Here is a 22,572-nt window from a genome sequence, read left to right on the forward strand (position 1 = left end):
GCACGTCTCCCATTCTTTAAGTTTTTAATCTGTATGCAGCCGTGTTTAATGTCTTAATGCTGCTCGTCGGACAGAGCAGTGAAATTGCAGTTGAGGAGTTATTAGTGTAAAGAGGGTCAGATGCGCAGACCTGTACAGCGCCTGTGCTCTCAGTGTAATGACGCTGCTATTTATAGATCTCCATTTCATTACTTGCAGAGTTTCAGGGAAGAGATTTTCTCCTGGGGAAATAGATACTTGAAGTTCATTTTCCTTCAGAAGCACATTAAAGGTAGACATGTGAGTAACCTTTGATACGGGATAGCGGCCGGAGCCGTCGTGCGGGCCGTGCGTCGTCTGTGACACGGCGCTGGAGGTCAGGCTGCCAGTCCTGCACTAATCCCCCCCCCCCCCCCCCTTATATGTTATTTCCGAACACTGTTAGTTTTGGGACCCTCAAGTAAACTCGGCCTTCTCAGATGGGCAATTCTGAAACCCCGAGTGTGTGTAAGCGTGTGCCATACGCTGTGCCCTCCTGATCGTTTTCTCCTTCTGTCTTTCCCTCTAATCCATTTATGTTTTAAGCTATTATTCATGAATTATTAATTTCAAATATTTAATTTTAGAAAACCGGATTCCTTGACAAGTAAAAGTTAGGCCTGGCTGTGCAGTATGAGAAATGCTTTGCCTTCTGGATAAAAATGTTAAATGAAAGAAAAAAAAAACAGATAAAAAATACAAAAAAATAAACCAAGTAATTCAAATTGTACATGAAGAGTTACAACACGCAATCGCTTTCCAGTCTGTAGATGAGCACACGCTGGCCTTTTTAGTGCTTAATTTACCACAAAGGAACATTTAATCATATCTGACGATGTCTTCCTCGCATTTCACTTTGCTTTGACTTTACTCATGTAATACGTTTTAAAGTATTATTCTATACTGTTTGGTATTATGTTTAGCAAGTGTAGCTTTAGAAGTGCAACAGTTTAATCTTTATAATTATGGTGCAGATTAAGACATGGGTAAAAAAAAAAAACTATATAAGATATAAACACCACAAACAACACTCCATACTTAGACAGGGTGAAAGGAGCTATATACTGAGACAGATGGAGAGATCGATAAACACAAATAGCACCATAAAACTAACAGATAAGAGCTGTAATAGAAATCTAATAGTCAAACAGTTACGAATGACACTATAGAACTGATAGAGTGATAGATACAGTAAATAGAAATGGCAATGTCAAACTAATAGACTGGTAAGGTAGATATGAACAGCAGCATACAATTAACAGTAAATAGAAATTAACAACACTATTGAACTAATAGATTGCTAGATAGACAAGAATGGCACTCTAACACTAGCAGATTGATAGATATGAGTAAAAGTGTAAAACAGATAAATTAATAGATATGTGTAGATAGGTACACTGTATATACTTAATAGATAGATACCAATATAAAATAATTCTTTACATTTATATAGCGCTTTTCTCACTACTCAAAGCGCTCTCCACACAGGGAGGACCCGGGGAGCGAACCCATAATATGAAAAGTGCTATGGAGAGACAGAAATGCTCTGTAAAGATTAAATAGAAGGGCAGTATGTAAAAAAGGGCATTATATATGTGTAATAGATATATAGATAGGGATACAGAAGACAATAAAAATGTTCAGGCACTATATGATAGATAGATAGATAGATAGATAGATAGATAGATAGATAGATAGATAGATAGATAGATAGATAGATAGATAGATAGATAGATAGATAGACAGATAGATAGATAGAAATTTTAGTATATTTGACAGGATTACAACATTACATATATAGATAGATAGATAGATAGAGATGAAAGGCACTATATGATAGATAGATAGATAGATAGATAGATAGATAGATAGATAGATAGACAGACAGATAGATAGATAGATAGATAGATAGATAGATAGATAGATAGATAGATAGATAGATAGATAGATAGAAATTTTAGTATAGTCGGCAGGATTACAACATTACATAGATAGATAGATAGAGATGAAAGACACTATATGATAGATAAATAGACAGATAGATAGATGTTATAGGCACTATATAAAAGATAGATAGATAGATAGATGTTATAGACACTATATAAAAGATAGATAAATAGAAATTTTAATATAGTCGGCAGGATTACAACATTACATATATAGATAGATAGATAGATAGAGATGAAAGGCACTATATGATAGATAGATAGATAGATCAGTTCTATTGACCCAAATTGGGAAATTCACTGCTCCTTTGCCACATTTGAACATAAAACAGTACAAAACAGTAAAAGCAAAGTACAAACTTTGCCCCATAAGTGTCATAAGTACAATACCAGATCTAAATGCGGAAAATAATTAAAAATTTGTAACTTATATAAGACAGTGTGTCTTTTATAAGATGGGCATGATGCAAGGAGGCATTAAATAGTCTAATGGCTGTGAGCCAGAACAGAATCCCAGCATCATGTCTTAGCACTCTGTAAGGATATATTATAGATGTAATACATAATACAGCAAGCACAAAAGAAAGTCATAAATGAGCATTCAGTAGTTTGTAAAGTTTATATTGCACCCTTTCCGGTGAGTTTTTGCTGCTTTCTGTAGAACACACTTGTTGCTTTCAAAAGGCTTATAATAAAAAATGAATGCCTACCCTAGTAACTGTGTCACGTATTCATTATAGCTGCAAATAAAACACTGTGTGTCATCTGAACATCAATACAATGGGGTCTGCAACACCAAAAATAGTTGAATTTATTTTTTATAAGCAAGCTTATACATAATATTAGCCATTCAGAATGTAGTATGTTTTGTAAAGACATGCGTGTTGTCTGTTTTTTATCATTTGTGTAGATCTGAGTGATGAAATGTTAATATGCATTATTATGGGGCTCAGAATATTCTATCTATCTATGTAATGTGATCCTGCCGACTATTCTATCTATCTATCTATCTATCTATCTATCTATCTATCTATCTATCTGTCTGTCTGTCTGTCTGTCTGTCTGTCTGTCTGTCTGTCTGTCTGTCTGTCTGTCTGTCTGTCTGTCTGTCTGTCTGTCTGTCTGGGTGTGTAAAGCTCATTACAGGCACACTCCGGCCCCTGCCTCTGTCTCTTTTTCTGTCCATCCACCTTCCTTTTTCACAGATCCTCTGTAGGTGACGACGTTTCTAATTTTTCTTTCCCCTTTCCACACCTTTATGTTCTTGCGCTGCTCGAGGTAATCATTTTAATAGGGCACCCCGCTATCCTCATCTTTTTTTTCCATATCATTATCTTTTCTTCGTGATCTTTTTTATTAGAAAGCCTTCTCCAAAAATCAAACAATTATCAACAGTGCAGGGTTTAAACCGTTGAGCGTTAGGTAACCGACCTCCGTCTCTCTGAGTCGGCGCTGCACCAGTTTGGCTTCTTTGTGTCTCCGTATGCGGTGTGTCCTTCTGTTTCGGGCTTTAATGAAGTCTTCACACCCTGCATGTGCACCACGTTCATTCATATTTGAGGCCATAAGTTGTGTGAACTTAAACGTAATTTTTTAAAGTGAAGGTCACCGACCAAATTTCTCGTTTTATTTAAACATTTGCAGTGCCGCGTGTTCAGATGGTGAGATTAAGCAGCGATCAGCCTGTAAGCTTGCCGTGTATGCGAACCTTGGTGGTCCCCTCACCACTGTAGAGCCTGGCAGGGTTTTATCGGTGCCACCGGTGGCAGTGGGTGACTATGTCGGTCCTGTCCTGCTACTAGTGGGGATGAGGGGTGGCAGTAGATTTAGACAGTAGATTTAACCCCTGGCATTGTCAATTAAATGGCCACTCCTGTCCCCCTTTACCTGCTTTTAGAGAGGTGAGCCAGACAGCAGTAGTGACACGGACAGTGTGCAGGTGACAGGGACAGGCGATCTGAAAAGGCCTGGGGTACACGGTTCCAGTTTGGAGTGACATTTTTGCATTGCGTGTTTTCTTCCTCTCTCTCTATGCACTGTTGGGTCTGCTGCCATTTTTTTCAGGATTCACGACGCGGTTTATGGCGTGCGTTTGTGTGTTTGTGCGCAGTTCTATTTACATATCTGTAGAAGACGCAGTGAACGCATTTGGGCTGCGACCTCCGAAAAGAGAAAAGTTAGCTACTGTGCAAAAAAAAAAAAAAAATCAAAAATCAATTATTTAAGAGCACTTCATAAGCGTCGTCGGGATCCTTCATCAGCTTCAGGACACGTTCAACTCATTTCATGTCTGACTTCCCACAAATCTAAGCAGCTGGAATTAAAATAATTGAGAGGGCTTGATCAGAGTGTACTGGAAAATAAAGCAGAGCCGGGCGAGCGTTCAGGAGGGAGCTGCAATGGCCGCATCGATCGGGCCCGTATGAGCAGGGCATTGATTATCTGATTACACACCGCGGTGCTAATGTCTGTTTGTTAAGATGGCCACAATTTGGTGAAAAGTTTTCCGTATCCGAAAGAAAAAAAAATAAAATGATAATAACATACTGTAATCGGGATATTGTAGGCCATCACTTTGTTCTACACAGATAAATCGGATTTGCATTGACCACTTTTAGAGACAGAGCCGTGCCCGCCGTCGGGCCTTGCCAGCCGTCTGCCCACCGCGGACCCCCCTGTGCCCCTGTGCCAGGCGACCACGCACTCTTGTGTTCCGGACCTCACTTGTCCAGGGTATTGTTTTCCAAAAGGGTATTTATGGAATTTATTTTTTTTTTTGCCCCCCCTGCCATATTTGCATTACTGAAATTAAGTCCCCATGCCACCGTTCAACATGCCTTTCATACATTAGAATGATAAATTGAAAGCAGAAATGGCAAAAAGACTGCAATGCAATGAAAATTTAATCAGCGTCCTGTGCTGCTTTAATAAGGGAAATAATTCTTATTGGCTGCAGTGTTAAGGTTTCTAATATTTAATTCATAACAAACCTTGCATTATTCTGTAGCGGCGCTGACAGCACCACTTTGCTGCCTGCCAAAAGGCAACCATAAAAACTTAAAAGCAGATGTAAATGTCGAAAATGTAGGCAACGATTAGATCTAAAGCAGTCGGTAAAAATCGACAGCATGGCAGGGGCTTTATTAAATCGCAGAGTCTTATTTTATGGGGTAGCCATAGTCGCAGAACGGAGGCCTCAGTACATTCATTAGAGCTGCGCATGCGTGCCAAAGGGGGTCTTGATGTGGGCTTCCAAATTCGGCGACCCAGGACATTCGAGTGGACTGGCCGGGCACACGTTCTTGACCCTGCTATGTTTACTCGCTTTCAACGTGTTTTAATCTTCTGCACGTTTCGGATTTTTTTTCCGGGGTTTAATGAGCCCACGCTTTCTGCATTGTGTGGTGAACTAGGAATCCAAAGAACATCTGAGTGGATGTGCTGATGGGCAAACGCAAAAGGCGCATACATCGTCACGTCAAGGAACAGATACAGCACGTCCGTTTGGTCCGAAACATGCATGCTACGTAATTGTTGAAGTGGTCTGCTGGCCTACACTTGGTGGCTTTTGTGACACTGGCTTCGTTTTTTTTTGACAAAGAGTCATTCTGTCTTTATGTCTATTTGTAAACTGCCTCTATGTTTTCTGAAACACAGCACATGTCTTGATGGAGCTACACCTCAACCTTTCACAAGATGAATACTTCACCATCTGAAGGTACTGGTCCACCCCACTTGACCCTCGGAGGATATCAGTCCACCCCACTTGACCCTCGGAGGGTATCAGTCCACCCCACTTGACCTTCTAACAGTACCAGTCCACCCCACTTAACCTTCTGAGGGTACCATTCCACCTTACTTGACCTTCTAAGAGTACCAGCCCACCCCACTTTACCTTCTGAGGGTACCAGTCCACCCTACTTGACCTTCTAACAGTACCAGTCTATCCCACCTGACCTCCTGAGGGTACCAGTCCACCCCACTTGACCCTCTGAGGGTACCAGTCCGTCCCACTTGACCCTCTGAGGGTATCAGTCCACCCCACCTAACCTTCTAATGGTACCAGTCCATCCCACTTGACCCTCTGAGGGTACCAGTCCACCCCATTTGATCATCTGAAAGTACTGGTCCACCCCACTTGACCTTCTGAGGATACCAGTCCATCTCACTTGACCCTGTGAGGGTATCAGTCCATCCCACTTGACCATCTGAAGGTACCAGTCCACCCCATTTGACCTTCTAATGGTACCAGTCCGTCCCACTTGACCCTCTGAGGGTATCAGTCCACCCCACCTGACCTTCTAATGGTACCAGTCCATCCCACTTGACCCTCTGAGGGTACTAGTCCATTCCATTTGATCATCTGAAGGTACTGGTCCACCCCACTTGACCATCTGAAGGTACCAGTCCACTCCTCTTGACCTTCTGAGGATACCAGTCCACCCCACTTGATCTTCTGATGGTACCAGTCCACCCCACTTGACCTTCTAATGGTACCAGTCCGTCCCACTTGACCCTCTGAGGGTATCAGTCCACCCCACCTGACCTTCTAATGGTACCAGTCCATCCCACTTGACCCCCTGAGGGTACCAGTCCACCCCATTTGATCATCTGAAGGTACTGGTCCAACCCACTTGACCTTCTGAGGATACCAGTCCACCCACTTGACCATCTGAAGGTACCAGTCCACCCCACTTGACCCTTTGAGATACCAGTCCACCCCACTTGACCTTCTAATGGTACCAGTCCATCCCACTTGACCCTCTGAGTGTACCAGTCCATTCCATTTGATCATCTGAAGGTACTGGTCCACCCCACGTGACCATCTGAAGGTACCAGTCCACCCCACTTGACCTTCTGAGGATACCAGTCCACCCCACTTGACCTTCTGAGGATACCAGTCCACCCCACTTGATCTTCTGAGGGTACCAGTTTATCCCACTTGAACTTCTGAGGGTACCAGTCCATCCCAGACTGTGGGCACACTCTTCTGTGTATCCAGGACAATCAGGAGACCTGACAGCATGTCCTTCCAGTATACAGTATTTCTAGAGGCCTCTTTGCCAGTATTGTATGGAAGCAGTTGGTGCCTATGGTTTCATTAAGCCTTTGCACATAAGTGTTGAGACCACCAAGAAGCACAAAGTCCTCCTAGAACTCACACAAAACGGCCAGGCCAGCCCTGATTCATGTCTGAGGCCCAGGAATAGGCTTAACCCCTAAACTAAACAAGTGGGCTTTCCTACCTGCACGTACCTTAAAAAATTAAGTTTTTGAAGTTCGAAAAGGTTCACCAAACGGGAAAGAGGGAAAACGGTAAACTGTCAGAATCATAAAACAAAGCAAAGTTCTTTAAATGTTAAAAAAGACTGAATAGTTTCCAAATAATAGCTAGAGCAAAAACGGACAAGTCCTAAAAACAAAGATATTCAATAAATACCAATTGTGCCTCATAGTAAAAACTTGGGGGGGGTGGGGGGGGGGGGGGGGGGGGGGTGCAAAAGCTGGAAAAACCGGAGAACAAAAGCAAAGCAACCCAAAAGCAATGACCACTCCTGTTACGCTGAAGCTGCAGAACATTCTAGAGCTTCAGCTTAAATACTGCTGGCTGCATGAAGAGGTGGTCCCGCCTCCCTAGGTTCTACATACAGGGAGCAGGGCAGAACGCAATCAACACTCCATAGACACTGAATAACAAAGAAAATCATAAAAGGACAGAATTATAGAGACATCAAAAATATAAAGACATTATATAAAGTCATAACAAAAACAGAATTAATAACATCCATCCATTTTCCAACCCGCTGAATCCGAACACAGGGTCACGGGGGTCTGCTGGAGCCAATCCCAGCCAACACAGGGCACAAGGCAGGAACCAATCCCGGGCAGGGTGCCAACCCACCGCAGGACACACACAAACACACCCACACACCAAGCACACACTAGGGCCAATTTAGAATCACCAATCCACCTAACCTGCATGTCTTTGGACTGTGGGAGGAAACCGGAGCGCCAGGAGGAAACCCACACAGACACGGGGAGAACATGCAAACTCCATGCAGGGAGGACCCGTGAAGCGAACCCAGGTCCCCAGGTCTCCCAACTGCGAGGCAGCAGCGCTACCCACTGCGCCACCGTGCCGCCCAAATTAATAACATAATAAACAAAATAATTTTTCATAACAACCCTAAAAACTAAATGGACAAAAAACTAAACTTGAGCCAGGGCAACAACCCTGGCTGTCTTGATCTGGTATGATTTGGAGTCCTCAAAGGCGGCCGCCAGGGTTAATTTCCGTCAATCGGTTCGCTTCCAGGGTTGCTAGGGCTGTGGCCTCTGAGGTCAGAACAAATGCGTAATCGACACGACGGGATAGGAGGACGACTCCTTCAATCTGTGGATACCAAGTCTCGGAATTATGTAGTGTTTATCTTTTTCGCTTTCGACCCTCCTGTTCTCTCGACCACGATTATTGCCTCTGGTATTGGGCTTCCGCTTCGTTTTGCTTTATATCTTGTGTGGTGGCCGGCCGGGATGCCCCTGTGATGGAAGGATGGGGGGGAGGCAGCTTTTCCTGGTCACTGCCTCCCCCAAAACGCTAGATGGCAGCTTCCCTGGGATCTGGCAGTGCCCCGGATTCCCGCAGGGCATTCTGGCTCTTGGAGTTTGTTCGGTGCAGTGGGTGCCGCCAGGGAGACTCGTAACAGATTTATAGTCCGGAAGTACTCCCAAGTCACAAGGACGGGAAGAAAAATAGAATTCTCCATCTGACCCAGAAGTACCGATGAGTCACGTGGACGGAAGGAAAGAAGCACTTCCGGGTCGAGGACTATATAAAGGATTGATGGAGACCCAGCAAGCGAGGAGGAGTGTGACGGAGCTTGGTGAGAGGTGTAGTGGAGAAAAGAATTGTGTTTATTGTGGCTGCAGTGCTTTGAAGGCACAATACAAGAAGGCAAAATAAATTAAAATAACTTCTTGGTCTTTTAAAAAATGTGTCGTCAGCGTCTGTGTGCCGGGTTAAGCGCGGGTATAGCGCCATCTAGTGTTACACTTGGTTTTGTTTTATTTCGTTCTTTACGCGCATCTCCTGTTTTTTTTTTCTTTCTCAAAAATATATCTGACAGAACATTGTCATAAGAAGAAGACATCCATCCCTGCCAGTCACTATGCATACTGCTGCACACGTAATGGACAACTTAGAACAATCCGGATGAGACCAGGCCAGTCAGCCCAACAAAGCTTGCTTGTCCCATCCAATTAAATTCTTCCAAAATAACATCAGGTTGAGTTTTGAAGGTCCCTAAAGTCCTCCTGTCTACCACGCTGCTTGGTCACTTCTTCCATGTGTCCGTGGTTCTCTGCATGAAGTAAAACTTCCTAATGTTTGTGTGAAGTTTACCCTTTACAAGTTTCCAGCCGTGTCCCCGTGTTCTTGATGAACTCATTTTAAAGTCCACTGAACTGTCCCTTCATCACTTTAAACACTTCAGTCAGGTCTCCTCTTCATCACTGTAAAGGCTCAGCTCTTTTCGTCTCACCTCATAACTCATCCCCTGTAGCCCTGAATCAGCCTAGTCGCTCTTCTCTGGACCTTTTCTTGTGCTGTTATGTTCTTTTTGTAGCCTGGAGACCAACACTGCACCCAGGACTCCAGATGAGGCCTCACCAGTGTGTTATAAAGCTTGAGCAGAACCTCCTGTGACTTGTACTGCACATTTCAAGGCGCTATATAACCCAACAGTCTGTTAGTCCTCTTTTTAGACTCAGTTTTTTTGATGTAATAAAATTTTCCCAAGCCTGCATGCTCCAGATCAGGAGTTCGGGTTGGATCGATCTGACATTGCCGGATTTTTATTGTTACTGTACTCTACATTTACAGTACTTGTATGACTGATGCCTTTATCCATATTTGAGATACAGCTGGTTCCATTTCTTCTGCTTTTCCGATTGGAGCACAGGCAGGTGAAGTGACTTGCTTGTGGTGACACAGGTGTCAGTAGTGGGATTTGAACCCAACCCAAGCCTCTTGCTCCTGCAACCACATCAGAATATTGTTCTGGAATATTCATTCACCTTCAGCCAATCAGCTTTAAATGTAGCCTATGACATCACCATGCACAAACTGTATGCACACGGGCACATCCTTTAATAACCGTTTAATAATATAATATGACAAACCAATAAAAAACAAATTTGGGGTCCAACCTGGCACCCCGTATACTTGATCCGCAATGAAAAAAATTAAATTACCGTATTTACTTGTGTACCACACACCCTCGTGTGAGATGCGCACCCTAATTTTTACAAAGAAAATCACAAAAAAAATTTTCCCCGTGTACGACGTTGTGATTGTATAGGAAGAGTTTAGGGCACGTTTTCCAGCGAAATGCCGTTCTGTTTTTGTTGCATGACGAAAGAGCGAGCGAGAGAGGGAGAGAGAGAGAGAGAGAGAGAGGGCATGTGTGAACGAGCAAGAGAGACAGAGAAAGCGCGAGCGAACGAGCAAGAGAGAGAGAGAGAGAGCGAGCACGCGCGAGAGGGAGAGAGAGAGCGTGTGCAAACGAGCAGGAGAGAGACAGAAAGCACGAGCGAATGAGCAAGAGAGAGAGAGAGAGAGAGAGAGCGCGCGAGCGAGAGAGAGAGAGAGCATGTGCGAACGAGCAAGAGAGAGAGAGAGAGAGAGAGAGAGAGAGAGAGACAGCGAACGCGCGCGCGCGTGAGAGAGAGCGTGTGCGAACGAGCAAGAGAGAGAGAGAAAGCGCGAGCGAATGAGCAAGAGAGAGAGAGAGAGAGAGAGAGAGCGCACGCGAGAGAGAGAGAGCATGTGTGAACGAGCAAGAGAGAGAGAGAAAGTACGCGCGAACGAGCAAGAGAGAGAGAGAGAGAGAGCGCGCGCACGAGAGAGAGAGAGCGTGTGCGAACGAGCAAGAGAGAGAGAGAAAGCGCGAGCGAATGAGCGAGAGAGAGAGAGAGAGAGCGCACGTGAGAGAGAGAGAGAGAGAGCATGTGCGAACGAGCAAGAGAGAGAGCGAGAGAAAGTACGCGCGAACGAGCAAGAGAGAGAGAGAGAGAGAGAGAGAGAGAGAGAGAGCGCATGAGAGAGAGAGAGAGAGCGTGTGGGAACGAGCAAGAGAGAGAGACAAAGCGCGAGCGAATGAGCAAGAGAGAGAGAGAGAGAGAGAGAGAGAGAGAGAGAGAGAGAGAGAGAGAGCATGTGCGAACGAGCAAGAGAGAGAGAGAAAGCGCAAGCGCACGAGCAAGAGAGAGAGAGAGAGAGACAGAGAAAATGTGCGTGCGAGCGAGCGAGCGAGCGAGAGAACCCAAGCAGAAGTAGTAAACATTACAGAAAAAAATGTCCTCGTCTATGACGCGCACCTGATTTTCTAATGCTAATTTTCGGGAAAAAATGTGCGCGTGGTACACGGGTAAATACGGTAACAGTCAAGAGTTCAAGATGGAACTGGCAAAGAAGGCAGAGCTTCTGGCTTTCAGCAGTCCCGGCAGGAAGAGGTGGGTCCAGGTGGGAGTGACGTCAGAGATGTTACAGCTGTCAATCATCAGTCTGCAGACTGAGGAAGAGAGAGAAAGACATTAAAGCACAGCGCCAACCCCTGGTGTGGAGGTGTAATTACAGTCACTTGAGCCCCCTCAGCTTTCCCCTAAGTGCATGTGCGTGTGACACTGCATACTTTAGGAATTTTTGTAAAAGATCACAGACTCTTTGCTCCAAGAAAAAGCTAATTAAAATTAAGGATGAAAAGTTAATTAACAGCAAAAAGTGTTCACTAATTAAACTAAGGGTTAGAATGAAAACCTGCAGCCACAGTAGCCCTCCAGGACCGGTGTGGGAGACCCCCTGCTCTGGGTTATTATGGCTGGGGTAGCCTACTGTCTCTTGCACCTTTTGTACTTCATGGAATTCTAAATGTGTGTGTGTTGTAAGACCTGATGAGCTAACAGATATCAGGGGGTGGGGGGAGATTGCAGGGGGGGGGGGGGGGGGGGGGATTGGGGAGGTCCAGTGTATTAGTGGAACATTTTTGTGACATTTTTCAAAGTGGAGTTTTCCTGCCTAGCGGGTATCCACGTGCCACCTGTGCCATGCATGCGTTTTTCTTTTGTCGGATGTCCGTATTCGCTTGATCCCCCAACTCTCTCATTTATTGTTTTGGAGGGCGAGTGACGTTTCTCTCGTTTATCCACTACTTAAAAGTGTTTCTGATTCAGACGTGACCTACAACAGAGAGAGGCGCCATGTCGAGTCTCACTGGAATGAGTTTACACTTAAAAAAATGTGCATCTTCACGAAAGGAAAATTTGAGATTTTATTTTGTGAATGTAGAAAAGAAAGAAAGAAAAAATACAGAACTCAAAGCCCTTGCGTATCACACACACACACACACACACACACGGCGGTGCGGCCGAGACCCCAGATCTAATCCTGCAGGTTCATTTTTGCAGGCTGAAGCAACGGAAAATGGCAAGGTGCCAGTGTGTAGGTGCCGGCTCATGTTACATGGAAGGGCTGGTCCTGTTTTCATTTCTTCTTGAAATGGCTTAATTGGTGTCAGCACCCCTGGGATAAAGGCCTGTAAGAGTGAAATCCACCCGCTTCGTTCCCTCTCTCCCCTCCATGTCGAAAACGTGGTAACAACTGGCCGTGAATGAGGAGCGATCCGTGCCATAACAATGCTCGATGATGTTTGGGATGACAGAAATTAATACGCACTCGCTCGCAGAAAGCAATGATTAATGGCAGCGAACAGGGGAACGCTGTCCTTCCCTTAACTTCCCTTTGATGGGGATTGAAAAGCAGAAGCCGGGGTTTTTATTCTCTTTAGAATGTGGAGGTCACGCAGAGTACATTAAAGCTATTTTTCGTCTCTCCGTTTTTAGGGAAGAGCTATAAATTCATTTTGGACGCTTGTCTTTCTGCCTTTATTTATTTATTTTTTGCCTTCTCGCTTTATGCTTCCTGACGAGAGGCAAATAAAATAAAAAAACCGTAACCTCCTACTAATTATAACAACATGGGGGGGCCGGGGTGTTGGGGGGGGGGGGGGCTTAACAAAAAATTTGGTTTAAGGGAATTCTGCCTCCAGAGTGATCATTTTCAGTGGCTGTTTGATTCATCTTTTGGGGAAGTACGCAAAGAGCACAACTTTTAATGTCGTAAGGCACTTTGACATTTAGACTGGAAAAGAAGAAAGAAAAAACAAACAGTTTTCTGACGTCATTAATTGCAACGCGTTCGATCGCCTCACCAGTTTGGGTGGTGTTTCTAAAGCACTGTGCTCTTGGGTGCTTTGTAAAACACCCCTTGATGATGATGATACAGACTTTTAAAGACCCCCTCATTTAAAATGAAGGTTGACTTCCTTGGCATTGGAAAAGCACCTGGAAATTGTTTGCAAGTTCACTCAACCTGCCCGGGACCTTTGACTTTCTCATCCTAGTGATCTACACCGTAGTGCAGGGGTCCTCAGTTACCGTCCTGGGGGTCCGCAGCGGCTGCAGGTTTTTCTTCCAGCCAGATACATAATTCAGACAAGCACAATGGTATGAGTTTATGTTTATAAGACATTTAGAAACACTTCTTTTTTTTTCCTATAGTTTTAAATGCTTAACTCGGTTTGGTTGTTCCCCGGTTATTTTGCCCTTTTCCTGTGTAGTTTGCTCCCTTCATTGTATCCTATGTGTCAGAATACAAAACCTTCGACTCTAACTCCTCAATTTATAGCACCTCTGACTCCTCAATTTATGTTATTTCTGACTCCGACTCCTCAATTTCTGCTTCCTCCTACGTTGACTTTGAAATTTATGGTACCTAAGACTCCAATTCCTCAGTTTACTACATTTGTAGTAATAAAATGCATTACAATTTTAATTTCAACAGGTGGTGCATTACAAACTTTAGACACTTTTTACAAATCCCATACCAAATTGCATATAACTGAGACATATGCATTGCATTTTCCTTCCAACAGATGGTGCATTTCAAGCATTTGTAGTAATAAAATGCATTACATTTTTAATTTCAACAGGTGGTGCATCACAAACTTTAACACTGTTTTTACAAATCCCATACCAAATTGCATATAACTGAGACATATGCATTGCATTTTCCTTCCAACAGATGGTGCATTTCAAGCATTTGTAGTAATAAAATGCATTACATTTTTAATTTCAACAGGTGGTGCATTACAAACTTTAACACTGTTTTTATGAATCCCATGTCAAATGGCATATAACAGACATGTATGCATTGTATTTTCTTTCCAACAAATGGTGTGTTACAAGCATTTGTAGTAATAAAATGCACTGCATTTTTCATTCCAACAGATGGTTCATCACAAGCATTTGCAATAATAAAATGCGTTATATTTTTCATTTCAACAGGTGGTGCATCACATACTTTAACACTTTTTTTATGAATCCCATACCAAATGGCGTATAACAGAGACATATGCAATGAATTTTCCTTCCAACAGAGGTTGCATTACAAGCATTTGTAGTACTAAAATGCACTGCATTTTTCATTCCAACAGATGGTTCATCACAAGCATTTGCAATAATAAAATGCATTATATTTTTCATTTCAACAGGTGGTGCATCACAAACTTTAACACTGTTTTTACGAATCCCATGCCAAATGGCATATAACAGACAGGTATGCATTGTATTTTCTTTCCAACAAATGATGCATTACCAGCATTTGTAGTAATACAATGCATTGCCTTTTTCATTCCAACAGATGCTTTGTCACAAGCATTTGCTGTAATAAAATGCATTATACTGTATTTCTTATTTCAACAGATGGTGCGTCACAAACTTTTAACACTGCTTTTACGAATCCCATACAAAAGTACATATAACAGAGACATATGCATTGCATTTCCCTTCCAACAGATGGTGCATTACAACCATTTGTACTAATAAAATGCATTGCATTTTTCATTCCAACAGATGGTTCCCCACAAGCATTTACAGTAATAAAACGCATTACATTTTTTATTTCAACAGACTTTAATGCTGCTTTTACGAATCCCATACCAAAAGGCATATAACAGAGACATATGCATTACATGGTTCATTCCAGCAGATGGCGCATTACAGACATTACCACTGCTTTTACAAATCCCATTCCAAACTGCCTGGGCTGACACATAGATACACAGACACACATACAGACACTTGCCCTTCGTGTGACAGCTGCCCCTGTCCTGGGCTTTAATCCGTCACTTGGCTGTTCCCTCGCCTTCCTGGGGTGCTGCAAAGGAGGAGGAGGCTCCTGTAGCCCTCTTTCTTTGTAAGGCTGATGGTGTCACTACATCGCTCCTGCAACATATACTCTCTTTAAGTTTGTCGTACATTATATGAACATTTGAAAAAATATTACGTGAACACTTCACTGGACATTTCAGATGTTTTATTTGTTGTGTCCTGTAGCAGAGGTTGTGAAGTGCTTTACTGAACTGACTGTGCTTTCTGTTCTGCTCTGGCGTCTACCACACTGAGTTAGAGGTGATCTTGGGAGAGGCCGTACCGGATCTCTGTTAATCAGCTCAGGATAACTTCATATTTATTGCTGTATCCATGCAGGAGTGGGTATTTACTCCTACTAATGGAAGACCCCCCCCTTCCCCCACCCGCACACAGAACTGCAGCTACGCTCTTTTGAGTTGATGAAATGGCATAAATTAATGGAACGTGGGTGTCATTTTGTTATTAATTCATTTTATTGTGGTTCTTGCCACACTTGGCTTTGCATTTATATACACACTAATTTTACTGCGGGATCCTCTCAGATGAAACCTGACTCTGCCGGTGTGAAGTTGATTAGAAAGTAGATTAATATTTAATGCAATGAAGTTAACTGTCAGGGTGGGATTTGATTTTTTGCGTGTCTGATTTCCCTTTCTGTTTTTCACATGGCAGTTTTGTAACCTCAGTTGGCTTTGCTTGCAGTTGCTGGATTTTCACTTCTGAAGCACATCTCTTATCTTTTACTGTTTGTCATCTGTCTGTTATCTGGTTGGCATGGCCGGCAACGGTGCCACTCTACACCAAAGCCAATTGTGTAACATGGCCCGTTTCCCTGGGATTTGACATTTATTGTAATTTAATCCTTTGCTTTCTCATGTGTTCAGTTTTGTTTTGTAAAGTGCCTTGGGTCGGGTATCTCAGCAGAACGCTCTGTGTAAAATAAAAATGGAGTGTCTGATCGATAACGCTTAGAGTGTCAGAGTAAGAGCATCCAAGTAAAGTACAGGGATAGATAGACAGATAGATGCGAAAGGCACCATATAATAGATAGATAGATGTGAAAGGCACTATATAACAGATAGATGTGAGAGGCACTATATAACAGATAGATGTGAGAGGCACTAGATAGATAGATAGATAGATAGATAGATAGATAGATAGATAGATAGATAGATAGATAGATAGATATTAATTATAGTATAGTCGGCCGGATCACAACATTACATACATAGATAGATAGATGTGAAAGGCACTATATAATAGATAGATAGATAGATATTAATTTTAGCATAGTCGGCAGGATCACAACATTGCATACATAGATAGATAGATAGATAGATAGTTAGAGAGAGCTAGATAGATAGATAGATATCAATTATAGTATAGTCGGCAGGATCATAACATTACATACATAGATAGATAGATAGATGTGAAAGATTGATATGAATGGCAGTATATAATAGATAGATGTGAGAGGCACTAGATAGATAGATAGATAGACAGATAGATAGATATTAATTTTAGCATAGTCGGCAGGATCACAACATTGCATACATAGATAGATGTGAAAGGCACTATATAATAGATAGATTTGAGAGGCACTAGATGGATAGATAGATAGATAGATAGATAGATAGACAGATAGATAGATAGATAGATAGATAGATAGATAGATAGATAGATAGATAGATAGATAGATAGATAGATAGATAGATAGATAGATAGATAGATAGATATTAATTATAGTATAGTCGGCAAGTTCACAACATTACATACATAGATAGATAGATAGATAGATAGATAGATAGATAGATAGATAGATAGATAGATAGATAGATAGATAGATAGATAGATAGATGTGAAAGATTGATATGAAAGGCACTATATAATAGATAGATGTGAGAGGCACTAGATAGATAGATAGATAGATATTAATTAATTATAGTATAGTCAAAGTCAGCAGGATCACAACATTACATTCATACATAGATAGATGTGAAAGATTGATATGAAAGGCACTATATAACAGATAGATGTGAGAGGCACTAGATAGATAGGTAGATAGATATATATTGATTTTAGTGTAGTCGGCAGGATCACAACATTACATTGATAGATAGATAGATAGATAGATAGATAGATAGATAGATAGATATACAGTATAGACAGATAAATGTGATAGGCACTATATGATAGATTGATGTGTAAGACATTGTAAAACAGATAAATGTGAAAGGCGCTATGTAATAGATAGATATATAGAAATGGGGGAAATTTTGCTTTTTTATAGAAGCTCAATAAATAAATAAATAAATAAACGCTTAATATTTATCCGATAAGCAAACTGCGGTGGGTCCAGGTGGTATTTCGCAAGGGGTCTCATCTATTACATATTTTTATATCCATATATGCATTGTGGTCAGTGAAGGAGAGCTGGTCATCGATCACCTCCCCAAGGTTTTGGACTGTCCTTCCAAGTGTTAGTGACAGAAATGGGGTCCTGACCTGTCGTTGTCCTAAGGGCTCCGGCAGGATTTCAGACTGCAGAGAATTCAAACCCACATGGTGTTCCTTCATACTGGTTGCAATATCAGTGAGACATGCGGAGATTCTTGCTGGTACAGTGTGGTCCTCATGAAGGAGTGACAGGTACAGGTGGATGTCATTGGCACAGCATTGATGAGAGAAACCAGGAGACAGTGTGATAGTATAAAAAGAGGAGAGAACCCTGCAGTGATCGTTGGGTCATTTCTGTGTGTGCCTAATGCATCCTTGACATCTCCCCTTGTGAGGACCCCCTGTAGGATCTGCCCAAGTGGTAGGACTGAAGCCACCTGAGGGCAGTCCCAGTGATGTCAAGGAAATTGAGCTGAGGTAACAAGTAGAAGGTCCATCTTTGCCAGGCTGAGGTGGACATGGAGTTGCAATGTCAGTGAGACCTGCACAGATTGTAGCTGATAGGGTGTGGTCCTCGGGACGGAATGGCAGGTACAGGTGGGTATCATTGGCATAACATTGATGAGAGAAACCATGGGACAGGATATTAGGGCCTAGTGAAGTTGTGCATAGAGAAAGAGAAGAGGACCCAGCACTGATCGTTGGGTCACTTCTGTGTGTGCCTGATGTACCGTTGACATCTCTCCTCATGAGGACCCCGTGTAGGATCTGCCCAAGTGGTAGGACTCAGGTCACCTGAGGGCAGTCCCCAGTGAGCCCAAGATCATAGAGGATGGCAAGGAGGATGTGGTGGTTGAGCGTGCTGAACGCAGAGGAGAGGTGTAGCAGGATGAGGACAGGTGACATGTTGATAGCTCTAGCTGTGCTGACAGCAGCGTGTAGAGCAGCCTCGGTGGAATGGCTCTTCTCAAAGCCTGACTGTCCGTCCTTATCACTTTAACGGATCTTTTGGGAATCCTTCTCGGCCGACGGAGAGTAGTCAACACCATTGGACCCGTCATTGTCCTAAGTAAATTCAATCCCACATGGTGTTCCTTCATACTGGTTGCAATATCAGTGAGACGGAGTGATGAATCGACAGATGAGCTGGGATAACAGCGGGAAGGTCCGTCTTTGCCGACTGAGCTGGACGTGCTGTTCCTCCATATCGACTGTGGAAGATTCAAACCCAAAGGGTGAGAGACAGTCCAGTTTTAAACAGACGGCACTTGTAAGCTTGCGATCGGTCAAGTGGTCCTAGGGACATAGGCCGTCTTTTGCAGCCACCCAGGGCCTTCTGGGTCCTCCCGTAACGTACGGCTGTCTGTGCACATTCCATTGGAAATGTAAAGAGCGGCGCTCTGACAGGAGACATTCTGCTGACATGGAATATTTTGCTCACTTCTAGCTCTCAAATACGCACCGATTCTGTCACGATGATTGATTTATATTCATTTTAGAGAGCGCATTTAGGGTTTTCTGTTTTTTTAAGTGCTGCATGCTGTAAAGGATCTCGTATTTCTGTTTTCTGAACTGTACACAGTTGTTCTCTTTTTAAACCATTTGAAGTATCTTCACTTAAAAGACGGGGCCGACGTGTCTCAAAGTGCATGCCGGCTTACATTTACAAATAAATCAAGCAAAGAAGAAGAAGAAGAGGAAGAGGAAGAAGAATGTGACGGTCAGGCTCACAGGCTGGCCAGCTGGCATCGGGCGAGAGACTTCAAACTTTCTTTCTTTCTTTTTTCTTTTCTTTTCTTTTCTTTGAATGGCATTCACTACGTCTGCAATCAGTGACTTGATTTTTAACTCCTCGGCCACACTTGTTGATGGCTTTCCAAAATTGCAGTGTGCTGTTTCTAAATAGCAGGGGACACAAAGCAAAATGTCAGCTGTATTGTCTTGCCTTGGAACAAAATACGCTGAGTGAAGGCAGCTTTGTTTACCAACGGAAAAAGAAACTGGGATGAAATGGCTCCCTCGTCTATGGATATGTGAAACGAAATGAGAAGGCCTCCATGTTTGTGTGGGTGACGTAAGCCGCAAAAGTGTACCGTGCACGTTAAGTTAAATGACACATTTTAAGCTATGAAGGGTGTCAGCAGTGGGATTCTGTCCCACCATAGTCTGTCTCAACTAGGACGCCACTAGGACGGGCATGGTGAACTGGGAACCCCATGCCCAGACACATGTGTGATGCACTGGTTAAGGCTTTGGACTTCAAACCCTGAGGTTGTTGGTTCAGATCCCACTACTGACACCTGTGTCACCAACAGTAAGTCACTTCACCTGTCTGTACTCCATGGGAAAAGAAATGTAACCAAATGTATCCTAAATGGTGTAAGTCACATTAGATAAAGACGTCAGCCAAATAAGAAAATATATAGAAAGAGCTTCAAAGCATGAAGTTCCAAACACTTCCAGTAATGGCCACTAGAGGGGGATATCACTATAAAACCCTTGTATTAGTAATAAGGGCAAGCACTGAATCTTTATAAAATTAAACTATTTATTCTTCACAAAAATGAACTTCAATTATAGTGAATCCCTGCAGACCACAGAGGCAAAATGGAATTGCCTCTAACAAGGGCAGGCCAAGTCGAACAAGGTCCCCGGAAGACAGAGCAAAGGTCAAAAATCCAAAGAATCCCAAATTCTACAAAACTCACAAAAGTACAACAACTCGCCACTCCTTGGCGCATTTCAATTGAACCACCGGGAACTGTGGGAGACCCCCTCTGGATTTACAGGGCTGATAAGGATCAGGCAGTCTGTTCTTAGACCCTTTAACTGATCTGTTGGAAATCCTTCCTGGCCGAAGGAGAGCAATCAAGACTATCAGACCTGTTATTGTCCTGCAGGATTTCGGACTGAAAAAAATTCAAACTGTTCCTGGAGGTGATTGGCTGGTGGCCGTGCCTCTGGGAGGACCACCCACAAACCACATGGAACGTTAAGACAGCTTAAATACATAGACACAACCAAAAACAAAGAATGATGAAAATAAACAGCCTAAATTTAAAGGATCAAAAACGAACAAAAGACACAAAATACACGAATTTGCTCCTGTGGCTGAGACTCGACAACAGGAAGCCTGAAAAGAGCATAACACTTGAAATACATTAGTGTCTCTCTGTGCGTCCATCTGATGGCTATATCTCTATCGTTCCAACAGATGGCGCATCACAGATATTAACGCTGTATTTTGCATCCCAAATACAAAGATACAAAGACAAATACATTGCAATTGTAATTCCAACAGATGGTGCATCACAAACATTTTTAGTAATAAAATGCATTGCATTTGTCATTCCAACAGATGGTGCATCCCAAACATTAACACTGCGTTTATGAGTCCCATAGCAAATGGCAAACAAGAGCGCATTTGTTATTCCAACAGATGCCACATCCCAAACATTAACACTACTTTTTACAAATATTATACCAAATGGCAAAAACTGTAATAGAGACATATGCATTGCATGTGTCATTCCAACAGATGGCACATCACACACATTAACACGGCTTTTTACGAATCACTTGTGGTGGCTCTGAAGCTAAGGATCTGTGCTGGTATCCCAAAGGTTGCCGGTTCAAATCCCCGTCACTGCTAAAAGAGATCCTACTCTGCTGGGCCCTTGAGCAAGGCCCTTAACCTTCAATTGCTCCAGGGGTGCTGTACAATGGCTGACCCTGCACTCTGACCCCAAGGGGTATGCGAAAACTAACAAATTCCTAATCCAAGAAATTGTATAAGGCGAAATAAAGAACAAACAAAAAAAAAAAGGCATATAACAGAGACATATGCATTGCATTTGCTATTCTAACAGATGGTGCCTCATAAACATTTTTAGTAATAAAATGCATTGCATTTGTCATTCCAATAGATAGTGCATCCCGAACCCTAACACTGCTTTTACGAATCCCATACCAAATGGCAAATAACAGAGACCTATGCAGTGCAAGTATAATTCCAACAGATGGTGCATCACACACATTAACACTGTTCTTATAAATCCCATACCAAATATGCATATGTATTGCAGTTGTCATTCCAACAGATGGTGCATCACATCCCAGGCCAAATGACATAAAACAGAGACATATGCATTGCATGGTGCACCACAAATGTTAACACTGACGTCTGTAATGATTACTTAGAATTATAATAAGAATTCAACCTGTTGTAGACGCTTAGCACAAATATAATATAATATAGTCAGTCAGTCATTGTCCAACCCACTATATCCTAACACAGGGTCACGGGGGTCTGCTGGAGCCAATCCCAGCCAACCCAGGGTGCAAGGCAGGAACAAATCCCCGGGCAGGGCGCCAGCCCACCGCAGATAATAAAATATATCATATCCAGGTGTTTGCATGTTCTCCCAGTATCTGTGTGGGTTTCATCCAGGGGCCCCCGTTTCCTCCCAGGTCAGATGAATTAGCCACACTAAATTGGCCCTGGTGTTTGTTTGGTGTGTGTGTTTGTGTGTTCGCCTTGTGAAAGACTGACATCCTGCTTAGGGTTTGTTCCTGCCTTACACAATATGCTACCTGGGATAGGCTCTGGTCTGGTTTAAGTGGGTTAGAAAATGACATGACATAACTTGTCTTCCTCCAACCATCCATTTTATTAACCCATTTATCCAGGACAGAGCTATGTGGATGGGACCACCTGACCGCTATTAGCTTGTATTGTGGTTTTTATAGTTGGGAAAGCTACTGGGTGCTCTTTAAATAGTTATTATTATTATTATTATTATTATCCTCCTTGCTGTCAGGTTTCTGGGTTTGGCCCATTGGCTTTTAACGTTGTGAAAGGATTCGACAAACACAGGAGAAGGTTTGGGGGCAGCCGCCCGTAGACTTGAAATTGGCTGCCAACGATTGAAAGTCTGGTTCA

At 42.8% G+C, this 22,572-nt stretch overlaps 1 protein-coding gene and 1 long non-coding RNA gene across 12 annotated transcripts in view; one reads left to right on the forward strand and one right to left on the reverse strand.

The window, feature by feature from the left end:
* Positions 1-22,572, forward strand: part of LOC114657705 (pre-B-cell leukemia transcription factor 3) — a 687,635-nt gene that overhangs the window by 27,651 nt on the left and 637,412 nt on the right. The gene's annotated exons all lie outside the window — the stretch shown is intronic.
* LOC127529246 (uncharacterized) lies at positions 5,498-6,869 on the reverse strand. 8 transcript variants are annotated; one of them, XR_007935911.1, is made up of 5 exons: positions 6,783-6,869; positions 6,351-6,597; positions 5,953-6,101; positions 5,860-5,890; positions 5,498-5,797 (listed from the first exon to the last, which is right to left on the reverse strand). It is a non-coding gene; the product is annotated as an uncharacterized LOC127529246 (long non-coding RNA). The 8 variants fall into 8 exon arrangements; XR_007935909.1 differs by having other exon boundaries at positions 5,922-6,101; XR_007935908.1 differs by having other exon boundaries at positions 5,498-5,766; positions 5,829-5,890; positions 5,922-6,101.

Source organism: Erpetoichthys calabaricus, chromosome 9, assembly GCF_900747795.2.
Source record: "Erpetoichthys calabaricus chromosome 9, fErpCal1.3, whole genome shotgun sequence".
NCBI lineage: Eukaryota > Metazoa > Chordata > Cladistia > Polypteriformes > Polypteridae > Erpetoichthys > Erpetoichthys calabaricus.